We start from the raw sequence: 16,770 nt of genomic DNA, 5'->3' as shown, positions 1-16,770 counted from the left end.
CAAAACTGAAAAACTGCATCACATGTCCCATCATATTGTTCTTATCTTTTTACACAGTCACAAATCAGTGTCACCTGTTTAAGTTCAAGTTCAAGTTCAAGTTTATTTATATAGCACTTTTTACAATGGACATTGTTTAAAGCAGCTTTACAGAATTTAAGAATTTAAGTGAATTTATAAGTTTATTAATCCCTGATGAGCAGACTGGGGCAACTGTGGCAAGGAAAAACTACCTAGATGAATGAGGAAAAAACCTTGAAAGAAACCAGGCTCAAAGGAGAACCTATCCTCATTTGGGTGATATAAACGGTGTGATTATAAATCTTAAAACAATACAAAACACTGAAGAGTGAGAACTACTATGAGTACTGGAGTGTGTGTGATTATGAGTAATGTCCTTTCTACAGTCTTATACAGTTTACAATGGCACACACTGCCATAAACTGGTTGATCCAAAACAAACTGTGAAATTATACTGCTCAGTGATTTTCTAATGCAAATAATCAACAGTGGTGAAAACCGATAAACCTGCAAAATCCCTATAAAGAAAAATACTGGGGAACATGATTAATATTTTTCTTCCCATTTTTAGCCCATCAACCTGTTTCTTGCCATGGTGGGCCTTCAGTGGGGACTTACCCGACTTAATCCACTTCTTAATTACCACCACTATCACGTTGCGATTATAAAAAACATCGATACTATACAAAAACGCGTGGCATTACAGAGAAAGAGGCATTTCGCATATGGTAAATACCATTTTTACTAAAGCAAGAAGCCCTCTAAACTACAACTACAAGCACAACTGAGCCACCTACATCATCTGGAGCAGTTCAGAATTAATATTTGACTAATAACATGACAAAAACATAAAAAATGTAAATAAAATACAACCTACTCACCAGAGATGCATACTTATAATTTGCACCGCTCCTCAGAGGCTGTAAGCCAGTGGTACCGCTCGTAGGAAGTGGTCTGGAAGTGGAGAAAAAACCCTTTCCCAGGCTGAGACACGCTAGCTAGCTTCAGGGTTGGCCGACCTCTCCTCACGATGTTTAGCTTTTTTTGAAATGTATTTTTAAGTATGTCTGACACCAAATAAATTTCTCTTTCTCAGTAGACATAAAAAAGTCTAACTCTGATGTATAAATATATACAGATCACTACAGACGTGTTTTGCCAGTATAACTTGGCTGTAACAGTTTCCCTCTGACCAACCAGTTAGAGGACGGAAAAATGCTGACGCTATTCTGGGCCTGCTAGCTGGCCCTTTGAGGTGATTTTGAAATCTGATTGGTTAAAGAAACAGATGGGGGGGACAGAGAGAAAGTCAGTGATGCGTCAGAAACCAGGAGTAATACTGAATGTTCAATATTGTAAACAAATACACACACGAGAGTTTGAGAAGTGACTGAAGCAAAATGGCACTCTTAACTGTGTGCTCCTAAGAAGCGTAGCCAGGAGCATGAAAGCATGAAAGCACAGGGAGCATGAAAGCGTGGAAGCACAGGGAACCAGAGAGGTAGGAAGTCCAGGTGATCTATGGTCATAACTGGTAGATCAGACCGTGAGTGAAGGGGAATAGGGACCTTATAAAGACGACAGGTAAATGGAGGATAGGAGTAGGTGATTAGTAGGAGGAGGGCAGGTGTAGGTGATTTGTAGGACGGAGAGGCTGAGTGAAAGTGTGAGCATTAGAGACAGGCATGACTGGAGGCTCCCTGACAACCTCTTAATAGCGGTTACGTTGAAATGTACTGTATATTGTCCAATAGATGCTCATCGCTTGTGCCCATGCATCAGTGGCTATCAACCACAGGATTTTAAATTCAAGTGGGAAATCAAGATAATCACATATGCACTGTCATATTCCATATATGTGGACACTAATGTTGCAAGAAATCTACTGGATGGTAAGTCTCTGTCTCTATAGTCAAATATAATGCTTCTAGCAGAGACAAGAAGTCTAGATGATATCAATCTTCTCCCCTGGTCCACTAGCTGCAAAACAATCCCAAAGAATCAATGATTCAGCACTATATTGCAGGAAATGTATCAGGTAGCTTCTTTTGGGCAATTGGCAGTTTTTTATTAATTATGCCAATAACAGTGTGCACATTTAAAAATGTAGTTGCGATGATATTCAAATGGTGCAGGTGCTGCATTTCATTGGTTATTTCCAGAAAATGATTTTTGTGGATTTGACTTGACTTATCAAAATCCATCAGATTCATTTGCACTAAAACCTATTTTTTCCTCATGGTTAAATACAGTAAGTGCTTCTACATGTGCAAAACATTATATTTACATTTAAATTAACTGTAATGGCCATATTAGACTGAGAGGCTGGAGACTAAAAGAAATGTAATACAATTTTTGCTAAGTATGACCATTGGGCCTCATTTATCAATCTGGAAAGGAATGGATTTATTCATAAATCATTGATACAAGCAGTTACACAAAGAATTTGGTATTAATGAAAATCCTATAATTTCATCAAAACTGTTGATACATATGTTCTGCTCATGCTCATGCATGTGTAGAATGTTTACATAAGAAGATTAATGTAAACCTAGATTTCTTGCCTTTAAATCATATCAGTTGCTGTGTTATTGCACTTTTATATACAGATTATGTTGAAATATCTCTTACAGGATTTCAGTTATACACATTAGTGCAGAGATTATTTTAATAAAGCACATGTGTACAATATAAACACAATAAAACCAAACACAAAAAATGAACAAAGAAACAAAGAGCAAAACCTGAAATGTAACAACAATAAGCAGCCAGTCAGCATGTAGGGACAAACAAGAGACAAGAGGTGCAGTGAACTGTGTGTCTATACAAGTAGTAATTAGCAGACAATGCAATTTAGCTACAGAAATCAACATGTGACATGGTGCAGTGGCTGATGAGAAGTGTAGTCCTTTTGGCATATCCCTGATGGGTTCAAGATCGCAAGCCAACACAAATGTCATGTAAAGTAAGTAAGAAGCAGATGCAGGTGCAGAAATAAAAGCACAAAAACATAAAACACACAAAAACACATATAACTAAAAACATGAACAAGAAAAAATCTAAAATGAGTCTTGACCTAATAACATAACCTAATGGCCACCTAACAGTTATAACATTATGACCAACTGCTTAATATTGTGTTGTCCCCCTGTTGCTGCTAAAACATCCCCACAGTCGAACATTAACAGCATTAACTTCATCAGCAGTTTGAGCTACAGGAGCTCGTCTGTTTAATCGGACCACGTGTGCCAGCCTTCGCTCCCTACATGCATAAATGAGCTGTCCCCGGTTCACCACTGTTTCTTCCTTGGACCACTTTTGATAGATACTGACCACATGCAGACCAGGAACACCCCACAAGAGCTGCAGTTTTGGAAATTCTTTGACCCAGTTGTCTAGCCACCACACACTGTCCCTTGACAAACTCACTCAATCCTTATGCTTGCCCATTTTTCCTGCTTCTAAAACATCAACTATGAGGACAAAATATTTACTTGCTGCTTAATATATCCCACACACTAACAGGTGCAATAGTGAAGAGATAATTAGTGTTATTCACTTCACTGATCATAATGATATAAGGGCATAAAATTAATGTCTGGTCGGTATATATCATATGTGTGTGGTAATAATTTATTTATTTTATAAGAGTGAATGATCAGAATACAAATTCAAATTAGATCAATATTTGGTGTTTATACCATTTAGGGTTAATTCTTAATTTACTTTTGCACACTTTGTGCGCTTGGAGAGTTTGTAGTCAGGTGTATCTCAGGGATTTGAGTCAGGTGAATGATATTCCACTTATACCAAGCAGGTGCCAATGATCATCAATTTTATATGTAGGTTAAAACACCATCATTAACTGCAAAATAAACATTTGTGTAGGATGCTTAAAACTGGGTGAGAAACAGCTAAACTTCATTATTAAGGCAAGTGTATGGGAAACATGAAAGTTTCACGTCACATGTCATACATTGTGGCAAGACTGAGCACAGCAACAAGACACAAGGTAGTTATACTGCATCAGCAAGTTCTCTCCCAAGCAAAGATTTCAAAGCAGACTGGGGTTTCAAAATGTGCTGTTCAAGCGATTTGAAAAAAGTAGAATGAAAATGGCAATGTTGAGGACCGTAGACGCAGTGCTAGATCTCAACATTATCAAGTCTGTCTAAGATTACATGAAGAAATGCTATTATCAGCATATGCACAGAAACATAAAGCAAATCAGCATTTCCAAAAATGTGTAAAACTGGCAGAATATTTTGTTTGATTACACAATTTTACTAAAAGATTAAAATTTGTGACTCTTTAGCATTTACTTCAAATATGTTTATATTTGTTAATGTTAAAACAATCAAATTTTTCATTTTCATCAAGGGGCAATAATTTTAGAGGAAATGTACATTGGCTGCTACAAAAGATAAAAGTAAACTTTACATTTATACCATTGCTTGTTTTTTCTTTTTTTAAATGACAATTTAATTGCTATTAAACTGCTTGCGAAGAACACGTTACTCATGTATGCTTTGATAAAAGCAGTATCTGCAATTACTGTTTAACAAATTACCAAAGTAATTAAAAAATTAATTAAAATTTAATAACCACTACTGTATTTGTAAAATTGTATTTTTAAATGATTTTATTATTATTTTTAAAGTAAATTCCATAGAGGAAAATGTTCTCTCCAGAGAAATAATAACTATTACTTTTATTTTAAATATGCACCTTCAGGCTCACCTTGAGGCTCAAATGCTTGATATGTCTGTGTATTAAGAAGGGTTATCAGATTGCTCAGCAACTGTGATTTTCTTTTTTTTATTGTAATTCAACAATGCACAGTTCTCATGCAGCTAGAGATTATGCCAATTTTTCTATCTTTATCACACACTGACCCTGAACCAGATCAAAATGACTAAAATGTGGTGCAGTAACTATAATGACACCCGACTAAAAGCTTTTGAAAGGTTTGCTGAATGGCTTATGTAACCAATTCAACTTATACAGTAGTTCTACAGCAGAGGGCCAGTCTGTCTTGGGCTTTTTGATGTATACACAGTATAGTTAGTGAGTCAGACCAACCAAAGTAAGACACACACACCTATCCAGAGACCTGAATGGAGTAAATAAGAGGTTTAGTCATTCAAAGAGAGGCCAGAAGAGAGCTGTTCCATCTGCCATATATTAGTTACACTTATTTTTTATAAAACCTAGTGTTAATGTATCACTTGTACACTGTCTTTAACATTAGTTTCTCATTTATTTCTCATCTTCTTTCCTACTGCATTCATTAAGGGCAAATTAAGTGAACTGAAATAAAGTAATATGAAAGTCTAGTTTATAATCTAGAAATACCTCACCTACTCAGTTTCATTGCTACGATTAGCCATCTCTACCATATCAGTACACATATTTGTCTGGTTTTCTGTTCATTTCTCAATTAGAGTACAAGTAACAAGGGCAATTTTCCAACTATTACAAAAAAGAAAATATATTCTTCAAATTAAAGTTGTTGCCATCATTTGTTTCAAATTCAAAAGATATACACCCCTTGTCAGTAACAACAAAAAGAGCAAGTAAAATATTCTGTACAGAAAAATGCATGTACATTTATTAGCAAATCAATATGGGCAATTGCAACAAAAACAAATAATGTTTTTGGAGTCAATGTGTTTTTGGAGTGAGTGATATGTCGATTACTCCCATCTTCTATTCACTTGATGCAACTGATTGTCAAAGCACTCTTGAAGAGCAAACACAATTGTGAGGGGTAACTGATGCTGTTGCTGATTGCAGAGATTCTGCAGACAAATATCACATTTTGCACTGTTTACATTTTGACATTGTTAAAGATTTACCAATAACAAGCCAAACACAACACATTTCTGAAATCCTCAACACCTTTTTTCATATCATATCCCATTGTAAATAATTATGGCTTACCATTTTGTCAAGACTGACTGAATGCCATTTGATATTTTTGGTCATTTTGGCCAGTAGGTTTGGTAATTTGGGCAAATCTTTTTTAATTGTTTAGGGTTTCACTTCCATCCTCAATTATCATTGATTTTCACTCCCATGTGTAACTTCTCTTTCGGAAAGCCATGAACCTAAAACATAGAAAGAATTCCTGCACCATACTGGCTTGATGGGAAGTGTTTAGTAATGCTAAAGCTAAATTCAGTTACCACTACAATAAATGTGGTACTGTTTAGTTAAACTGCTGTCAGGTACTACAACCTCTATAGGTTATTTCTTGTGGTCATTTTCAAAAGCCAAAGAGTATGGAATATTTCAGAGTATTGAGACCTTGGCTTGAGGTTATACCCACCCATTATCATCATTTAATTTTATTTTTTTAAATAAAGACAGATTGTATGTTTTTAACAGTAGGGGATTGAACATGCACTGGTGTCATTAGCTATTAAACAGGTAAGAGTAGCTGAGGTATTTAATGTACTTAAAATTGAAATGTATATACCGTTGTTTGATCTGCACGAGACAAGGCAATTAATGGAAGACTGCCTTTATAACCAACACCAGACAATGCACCTTGAGCATTCATGATCAAGTTTACCCACCGTTCATCTCCAACCTCTTCCTACACTGCAAAGTCCTTCATACACATAGCCATATAATCCCTGATCTGCCCAGTACAAGGTCACACCAGCATAATAACCATAACTGACCACCTCTTCAAGGTCTGCACCTTGTCCAATTAACAAACCTACCAACAGCCACTGAAACCAATGAAATCCAATTCTGGGAAATATTTATGCTCTATGGTCTTTCATATTTAAAATTTTTAGTAGGTGATGTTCAATTAATATCCCAAGTATGGCAAGGCTTCTGTAGAAGATTAAATGTCAATATCTGTCTCTCATTAGGATGTCAACCTTTAATAACAGAAACACCCTCACTTTTCCTGTAGCTCGAAAAACCATTCAGTGTCCCAGCTGTGGCTGATTGGATGAGACTTAACGAACGCACCTGGGAGGCAGTGCACGTCTGTCTCCCGAGAGTCATTCAATGACAAAAGAGGCAAACAGACTGACACCGACTGCGTCAACTCCTGCAATCAGCCCAAATATGTTTGTGGTCCACCTGAGACCTCTCATTGACACTTCCAGCTTGAAATTTAAATCCTGGTTTCTTTGTTCTTTTTACTGAAGTAATGAAACATGTTAAACCTGTATCAGATTAACTTAACTTGACCTGGGTCAATACACTCCTCAACGCTGAGCAACAGGGTAACCTCTTGTATTATATGATAAACTAAGAAGGCTATAGACCTGAGAAATATTCCTGTGTCTGGGAAGTAATATAATTAATCATCACTTATCACTGAAACTTTTTTTTAAATCAAATTATCAAGCCAATTACCATTTATGCTTATTTTATTACAGTAGTACATCTATGTGTGTGTGTGTGTGTGTGTGTGTGTGTGTGTGTGTGTGTGTGTGTGTGTGTGTGTAAAATATTACACATGGTATACGTGTAATATTTTAGTTGTCAATTTTATATGCACATGATGTTTTGACTTTCACATATCTGGCCAAAAAAATAAATGCTGCTATATTAAATCGGACCAATTTACCTGACATCCAACATAATTACACATTGATAAAAGTGAAGTGTATATTACTTGAAACATTAACACCATCCATTGAGAATTTGACACTCTAAAATAAAAATCAGAGCATCATTGGACCCTTGCTGCATTAAACCAATTCACACCAATTCCTCAGACTAACATATTTTTGTTCTCTATCCAAAAGTTGTTCACCACAGAAGAGCAGCAAAGTGGTTCATATAGATTTTGCAATTAGCCTTGTATTATTACATTCATTTCCCAACACTCACTGTTAAACTGAGCATAAATGTAGATTAATAACACACCATTCTCTGCACAATTCATCAAAGCCTTTTAATATTTTTATTACAGCCATTAAATAATTTCTGTCTTATTAAGCAGCCAAATCAGATTATTTACAAAGATAATTTTTTGCTGCTTTGTTTGCAGCAGGAGTGTGAAGTTGCTGATAAAGTCTAGAATGAAAAAGAAATCATCAGTAGTGTGTAGCAAAAATGGTTTCAAAATGAAAATTTCCTCCTATATTATTTTGAATTATATTCTCTTTGTTGTTTTGTTTTTCAGAAAACAATGAAGCCCCCTAAAGTAATGTATTATTTGATAATGATGTCGCATGAGACCTCTGATCATTTGTATGAGACAGCATATATTCATGAGCTCAGAACAGAAATGCTGCAAGGTCAGACATACAGTAGTAAACTTGGTGTTCATTCCTTACACGTGCCCAACGTTCCATCAGGGTCCACATCCCTCACATCAAGCACGACCCACAACCTCATCAAATCATATGCAGCTTATCATAAGGCAGGCTTACCAAATACCCCAAATGCATTAACCTCTATAACACTGTAAGGGATGTTTTGGGTTCGACATGATTACTACTGATATTCATGTATTTATTTTGCTCAAGGACATCTGTCACTAACAGTCACAGTGGTAATGGAGAAAATTAAAATGCTCTCACTCTCTCTCTCTCTCTCTCTCTCTCTCTCTCTCTCTTTCATATGAACACCATCAACCATAATACATATACACACAGAGCCCTTTTCTACTCATCAGCATTAATTATTGTGCAAGTGGGGGTGTCAGGGGAACTGTGTCTGGTAGGTAAAAGAGCTGTTCAAACCCATGCTGAGCCTAACCAGGCACATATGATGGTTGGGTCACCTGGTCTTGTGGGAGCATCAGTCAGCCTTGTATCTCAACTTCCCATTCCTAATAACACACACACACACACACACACACACACACACACACACACACACACACACACACACACACACACACACACACACACACACACACACACACAGACTGCATTCAAAATAAGCTTTTATAAAAATGAAAGTCTGATTTCATGCTAGAGGTTTTTTTAAGAACACAATACTACAACATTAAAATAATGATAACATTTTTGCTAACATTATTGCTGACTGAAATGAGCTGCCTGTTTTTATGCTGCCTGTCTTATTGCAGTCTATTTGCTGATCTGATACAAAGTAAAGAGCTGCCCAAAATGCCACCAGTAAAAATTCTGCCTTATTTACAGGTTTAGGGTTTTTTTGTGTAAAGCATCTTAAGTGCTCTGATCACATCACACATCCCCCAGACAGCCATATGCAAAAGTGACCTTGCTCATTATAGAGAACATTCAACATACTAACCATACAGGTCACATGACTAAGAAGACATCTCAGGAATCCAATTGCACTACGGAATTAAGGGCTGTTATGTTTTCTCAAATACTTTATATTTCACTGCAGCCTTTAAGTATGTGTACCTAGTCATCTGTTACTCATCCGAAACCAGGTGCTGCAAAAAACCTTCTAACCTTGAGCCATCTATAGCCACAGCATGCACATGCACCTATTGTGACAACTGAGGACATTATGCTGTTTCTTTGAGTCCAAGGCTAAGATGAATTCCATTCACAGGGAGCTGTGTGAGAACAGGCCAAAGTCAGTGTAGTTTTTTCAGAGTGGGAGGAAAAGCAGGGAGGACAGATGGGATGAAGCAATGAAGACGAATGAGAAATAAATGACTGTGAGCAAATGACAGTTTAAACAGTGACATGGGGTAGATGCATGTGGAAGTGCCTACCCCATCTGGCTAACGGGTGCTAAAAGAATACTGATTGTTTAGCCCAGTCACTTCAGCATCTTTTGAGCGGAGAACAGAAAATGCGGAAATTTGGCCTCAGGCGTGATAACCTGTGTGCTTCTGTTTGTGAAAAGCAAATAGCAATGATGTAGGCAAATCCCCAATGTTGACAAGTGGCTGCAGATAGAGGCTAAAATCAACAGACCAATTTTGACTATGTGCACAGCGGTTGTCTTGGCAACTGGACGTTGCAGCCATAGATCATGAAGGTCAAAGGGTCATACATCATCTGTATCACATGGAAATGTGTTCTAGGCTCATACAACACAGAAATGAGTGGCATCGTGTTGCCTAGGAATGCCAATAAAGCAAGATTTTTAATTAAAACAAACACCTGATGATCAGCTAATTCTATTACAGTCAAAAGACATCTGGCAGAGAATAAAGCAGAAGCCCATGATGTTACAGCACCACTCTGAGTGGTCTCTCATTCATTTCTGATTCTATGCTGCAAAGCTTGATGGTACTTTGCGTGTGAAGAGGGAAAGAATCAAGGAAGAAAAAAGCAATAACAAAGGCTGCTCACTGGAGCTTGCTATGAAAGCTCCAAACACGCTAACAGATTATGGGTTTGAGCCTGGTTGCCAATGTTCATTAAGTGTTGGGAGAAGGATAAGCCCTTGCAATTTCTCCAGTGGTGACTCATCATGCCCTGTTCCGCATGTCCCCTACTTGACACTTCAGCGAAGCAAGTGGGCTATCTTTTTTTATGTTTATTTGAAGCAACTCTAAATAGGTTCTAGGGTTCTAGTTCTAAATCTTAATAAGGTCCATACTGTAAGCCACGAAAAGGATTTCAATGCACCTGGACATATATTCTATAACTCTCTGAAAATGTACAGGAAGCATAAACAGCATTTTTTTTTAAAAGAATGGATTGAGATGGCATGATTAATGGCATGATCCTCATCAAACCATTCAGTGAGTCCTTGTTCTTTGTGGGTGAGGACATTTTCCTCCAGGAAGAGACCACTCCCATACAGAGAGAAATGATTTATCATTGTATTACTGTCACGTGTGCACCAAGAGTCGGAAACCGGAGTATGGTTATACACTTTATTGGTTCGAATACACGAGGCAGTAGGGCCTAAGGAAAGGCACTAACCGGAAAGTTGGTATAATCCGTAAAGTTTGTAGAATCGGTATTGCGAGTAGAATCCGTAGTTTGGGTAGTCCAGGGATGATCTGCAGTGTGAACTGTAGAATGGACGGTGATGGAAATTGGAGACAGGTGAAGGTAGTTAGTAGGAGGGAGAGGCTGTGCGACTGTGCTGAGTGTGGGATGGGGGCGAGGCTGGTGGCTCCCTGACAATTACAGTATAACAGTGCCGCTTTTTTATTTGTTTGTTTGTTTATTTTTTATCTATTTGTATGCTGCTAGAGGTTTGGAAAAAGCAGAAATGTTTAAGCACCAAGCTGGAAGAAGGCCATGCAATCAATTTTTTATATTTGCGGATATGAACATATTTATGTTAATGAACATATTCATGTTTAAATATGTGATTCTGTGGAATCAGGAATCCTGCAGTGCACCTTTATTGAGGGACTTTCCATCAAGGACATGAGTTATACTATATGTTATCACAAGTAGTGTTTGCTGTTTCAATTGTGATAATCCATTGCAAGTGGCAAAGAAGAATGGTAATGTAATAGTGCTCTTTACATGAAAATATACTGTCCAAATGGTAAATGAAGAAATGGGATTGTAAGAAAAAAAAATACAGGACTAGAAGTTAAGATAATACAATTAAGCCCCACTTATGCCTACAGCAGAGGACTGAAAGTGGAGTGCCTAAAACTATCAGTGGCGATATCTGATATCTTTTGCAAGTCCTCTCTTGGACTGTGAATTTATTACCATCTCGGCATTAGTGCACTTTTACACTTCAACTGCTTGTTAATGATCAAGAACAAGGTACAATTCACTGTATGAACCAGATTTACTACTTAGCCATTGCATTGAGCCTCAGAAGTGGAACACATACAATATAAAAACAACCAGAGGTCTGTCAACATCTGATGGTGTGACCTCTGAGTGCACTTGGGGAAGAGGTGTGTTAGGCAGTGACTGGGTTAATCCACTCACTGCCGTTCCCTTGGACTTTCTGCTTTGAATGGCCTTTATTCAGCCCTGAATTCACCCCCTTTCTCCCATTTAGTCTATCAGAGCGAGAGAAAGCTGAAAGTGACTCCTTTTACTGTGTCCTGAGACTATTGCTGCCTCTCTTCTCCTATCGCTTTTTTTTTTACTTTATCCACCTGTCTTTCTCTCTTTCTTTATCTTTTTGCCTCTGTCACAATCACTCTGTTTTTCTGTCTTTCTGTCTCCATTTCTATCTCTTTCTTTCTCTCTCGTGTCTTGTTTCATAGTGAGAGGAGTATTAAGTTTGCTAGCAAGGCTGTGGTATGCACTTCTTTATATGGAAAAAAACGTAATTTCCCCAAACACAGTAAAGAGTCAAGACTTCTAAGCCAGCCCCCTTATCCTCACTCACAGTTCTCACAGGCTAGTGCTACTGGAAACAGTGCTGGCCTGCCGCTCACTGACATTCCAGGCATTCTTTTGTCATGTGCTCATGAAAAAGAACAAGCTGAAAAGTGAGTGAGAGAGAGAGAGAGAGAGAGAGAGAGAGAGAGAGAGAGAGAAATAAGTCTGTGTGCATGTGAAAAAAGCTCTTTTTAGTAGTTGTTAGGACATTTGCAAAAAAACTACATTTGTATAGAATGCTAAACAAAGAAATCACTGTAATTATAAGGTAAAATAGGATAAATTATCAGATAATAAGCTTGTATGGAATAATGGTCATGTGACCTTTTAAACGAGTTCAGAGATGGCAAAAGTACACACGTCCTTCACTCAAGTAGAAGTTCAGATACTCATGTTTTAAAAGACTATGGTAAAAGTTAAAATACTGACTATACTTTTTTACTCAAGTTAAAGAAGTTTGGGCTCCTATATGTACGTAAATAAAAAGTAGCCATTGCTTCTACCTGTTTTAGTGTCATGCTGGTAACAGGACCTCATGGCATAATAATATATTTATACAAAAGAAAATGTTGTTACCAAATAAATGTATCCAGGTTGAACAACCACAATATAGAACACAAGCAGATAAAAGATGTTGATGATCAGGTGATCAGGAATGTGTCTGTTCTCAGTCATGTTTACATCACTGACTCACTCTGTCTCTTCCATGTTAACCCCAGACTTCTTGTTGCCTTCTGCCTTGCTTGTTGTTAGCTTTGTAAACTAGTCTACGTCTGTGGTGTGTGAGAGCCAGGAAATGAAACACCAGTGGTAGGTTAAAAAAGCTGCACAATGACAAGAAATAGGTTGATGGGCTGCAATGGTGAACAATAGAAGAAAAATATTGACTATGTCACCAAATAGATTAAAACTAAAGTAACAAGCCCGGTTTAAAAATGTAAGAAAAAGGGAGTACAGATATTTGTGTAAAAATGTGTGAGTGAAAGAAAAATGTGTGAGTGAAAGAAAAAAAACGTCCAGAAAATAAATTGTGAAGTAAAGTGCTTGTTCCAGAAAAATCTACTTAAGTACAGTAATAAAGTATTTGTACTTTCGTTACTTCCCACTTCTGACTGGTTTGACATCACATACCTACTGTATGTTAGAGCCAAGTAGTGTAGAAATTACTGTGGAAAATGAATGATCATTAAATATGTATTTGCCCTTGAGGTAACCTGGAAAGCTGATCCCTTCAATCCAAGCAAACCAAAATGTATTACAGAATAGTTTTGGGCAATGAAATCCTGAATTGAAAATACTGCCATTGAGCCATGCACCTGCATCTGAATTGTTATTTAGTATATGGAGCATAATATGCTGCTATTCCACACATATTTATAAATGTATGAGATTACAGTAAAAGGTAAAGACCATTTTAATGCTTGACAGAGCAATTTAAGAGAGATTTTTTCGTCTAATGTTACCTAGGGTTTTGTCCAGGATTGTTTTAAAGTTAATACTTTTTACTGCTATAGTCTTGGACTTGAATCAGACATTTGTGTGTCACATGGACTCACAAACTGAATCAGTCATATTACAGGAACAGAAGCTGCTTTTGATTTGGTCTGGTAGAAAATATAAACTGTTCAAAAGAAAATGTTATGTTTTATGTGGTCTGTAATTACTAAGCACAATGTTACACTATCTAAATTATCATCCTCATTTTACTTGCATACCAGTGTAGAAACTTAAGAAAGACGTGGAATTGCTAAAATGCCTGGCATGCTTTGAGAAGTGCAAATGAATGTTATCTCTCAGCTGAATAAAAGGCATTAACTACATTTTTCTGCCTCACCGACAACATGAAGCACACTCAATTATTATGTATTTCGTTTGTCAAATGTTCGTTTGTCAATAAATGTCAATAAATGCTTTTGACAGTTTGGTTGTAATTATTTACTGTTGTTTTATGTAATTTAGATATAGTTCAAATAGTCGAGATGAATCTGGTCTACAGTAAGGCCAGAGCTATTTTTCGGACTGACCACATGAGGGCTTGTGCTGGCAAGAAGTCCTGCATCAAACAGTTCAATTAAATCTGTGACGTTTGATGGAACTAAAATGGCTCAGAATAGGACCTCAGTAGCCTGTACATTAAAGTGGGCTAAACTGCAACTGTTTGTGTACACAGCCATAACTCATAATCATATTATATTAAAAAAACATGCATGCACATAATATAAGTCAATAATGCTAATAAAAAAAAGAATGGGATATAGCCAAACTCAGTTCTGCACTTTTAAGGCGCTATAGAACAAACGGCTGCTGCTGTGTATTTGGAGGATGATGCCCTGTCTGTGTTGGTGATTAATGGTGCAGTTAGCCAACTGCCTGCGGTGCTGACGCTCCAGTCACAATGACTCTGCTGGCCATCATCAGAGCCTCTCCGCACCTCGGCAGTGCTCCCTGGTCCCACATTTATGGCATCCGCTCACTCCAGTGGCCAAGGGAATTAAATTACCTCATGAATCTCAGCTGTAACTTCATGTGTGGACATTAATTATATGCTTTTTTTTCTCCCAGTTTCTCTTTTTTTGTCTCGACTCCTCTACCTTCTGTTAAGAGTGAAGTCTATTGGTTCTGGCATTCATTAATTAATTTATGATTTACCATTTACCATTAATCTAAGCAATTGTTTTAGAGTGTGAAGAAAACAGTGGAGGAGTAAAAGCTGTAGAAAAAAAAAACTGTGAAATGGAAAAACCCCTGCAGGAGGGATAAACAGAACAATTGCCTTAAGTGTTGTCGACTTCTAATCATCTCAAGCAGTATATATTTCAGCACATAAAAGGTGCTAAGAATTCTTTAACACAAATACCATAATACCATGGTAGAATGTACAGGTTTGTAAGAGAGAAAACACACACACACACACACACACACACACACACACACACACACACACAGGCATAGCATCTCCTTAAATTAAACACCAATGTTATCTAGTTCTACATCTCTACTCTCACTGACCTCTGTGAAACTGACAGAGTACTGCCACCAGAAAACAATATCAATCACCTGGCCTTTAGTGTAGCTGGACAGACAAAAGCAGATTCCCAAGAGATTAGCTTTTTTTTATACAACATGGTGTCCTCTGGGAGATGCAGTAGGGCAAAACAGTGTCAATGGCAAGCCTTTTAATCAATACCCATATTAATGGTGAAAAACTGAATAAAATCAAATGCTTATTGAGTCTATGTATGCAAGCATTCAGTCCACGTGTGGTACCAGGCTGGAAGAGCAATATACATTTTAGACATTTTGGTGGAAACAGCAGATGAAAAAAATGAATGAATCCCAGCGGGTGCATATTTGTGCATTGCCACAAAGCAATGGTGCCCAGCACTACTTGATTTCATCATGACAGGTCGAAGAGGAAAACATGTCAGCATCTCCGTGCAGCGCTGTCACAACATAATAGGAATAAACCGAAATGGGTTCCCTGTCTGGGATTTGCGTTTAGTATAAAATCTAATCTCATGACTCGGTAGGGGTGGCGGTGCATAATAAGGTTGATTGTTGGAAATGATTTGAAGAGACTACCCTAAATGAAGGGCATGGTTTAACAGCTAAGCATGAACAAATATCCAAAATGAGTCCCATGGCATTCATTGAGGACTGGGATGATTCTAGCTGAAGAATCATGGGTTTGAGGTTCCTGGCATGTTTTCCGGTTTGTGAAAGGACTTGCAGGGGTCATACTCCCACTGAAGTCAGATGACTGATAAGACATGGCTCATCAAAGCTAATTCAATAGGGCACAGGAGCACCTGTGGCTCTCTCCTTGGTAACTATCACAACAAACACAGTGGTGCTGGAACAGCGGGTGTTCAATTTGCCGGCGCCTAACATCATTACATGATTAGACACATCCAAATTAAAGTGACACAGAACATCGCTGCAGTTAACTCATTGACAGTGTCAGCACCTTTACTTTAGAAACACTGACAAATATTGCAGGTATGCCTCTCTATATGGTCCACAGCAACAAAAGAAACAAACCAAAACATAATCCTTTTTCACATGTATGTAACAACTGTTACACACTGTGTTACACACTGTATATGCACTGTAGTTTCATTGATATAATAAATATATATTACATTTGGTTAGCCTTCAGTTATTCATTCATTTTTTTTAGTTTTGGGAACACTGGTCATGAAGCAGGAATGCATTCTAGAAGGGAAACCAGTTCACCATAGCGCATCACACACACACACACACACACACACACACACACACACACACACACACACACACACATATCCATTCACACATTACCACAGATAAAATTATTTTTTGGTAGACACCAAACAAACAGAGGAAGATCCTATTACAGTGGTTGCCTACAGTAACTCTTCCTTAGTCAATTGATATCAAAATGTTTTCACACACCTCATCACACACTTCTGATTTGAATAGTCCAAAACTGTTTCGTTTCTGTGTAACTGTATATGGATTCCTAAAT

Source organism: Silurus meridionalis, chromosome 8 (assembly GCF_014805685.1).
Source record: "Silurus meridionalis isolate SWU-2019-XX chromosome 8, ASM1480568v1, whole genome shotgun sequence".
Classification (NCBI taxonomy): Eukaryota; Metazoa; Chordata; class Actinopteri; order Siluriformes; family Siluridae; genus Silurus; species Silurus meridionalis.
This window is presented reverse-complemented; position numbering follows the sequence as displayed.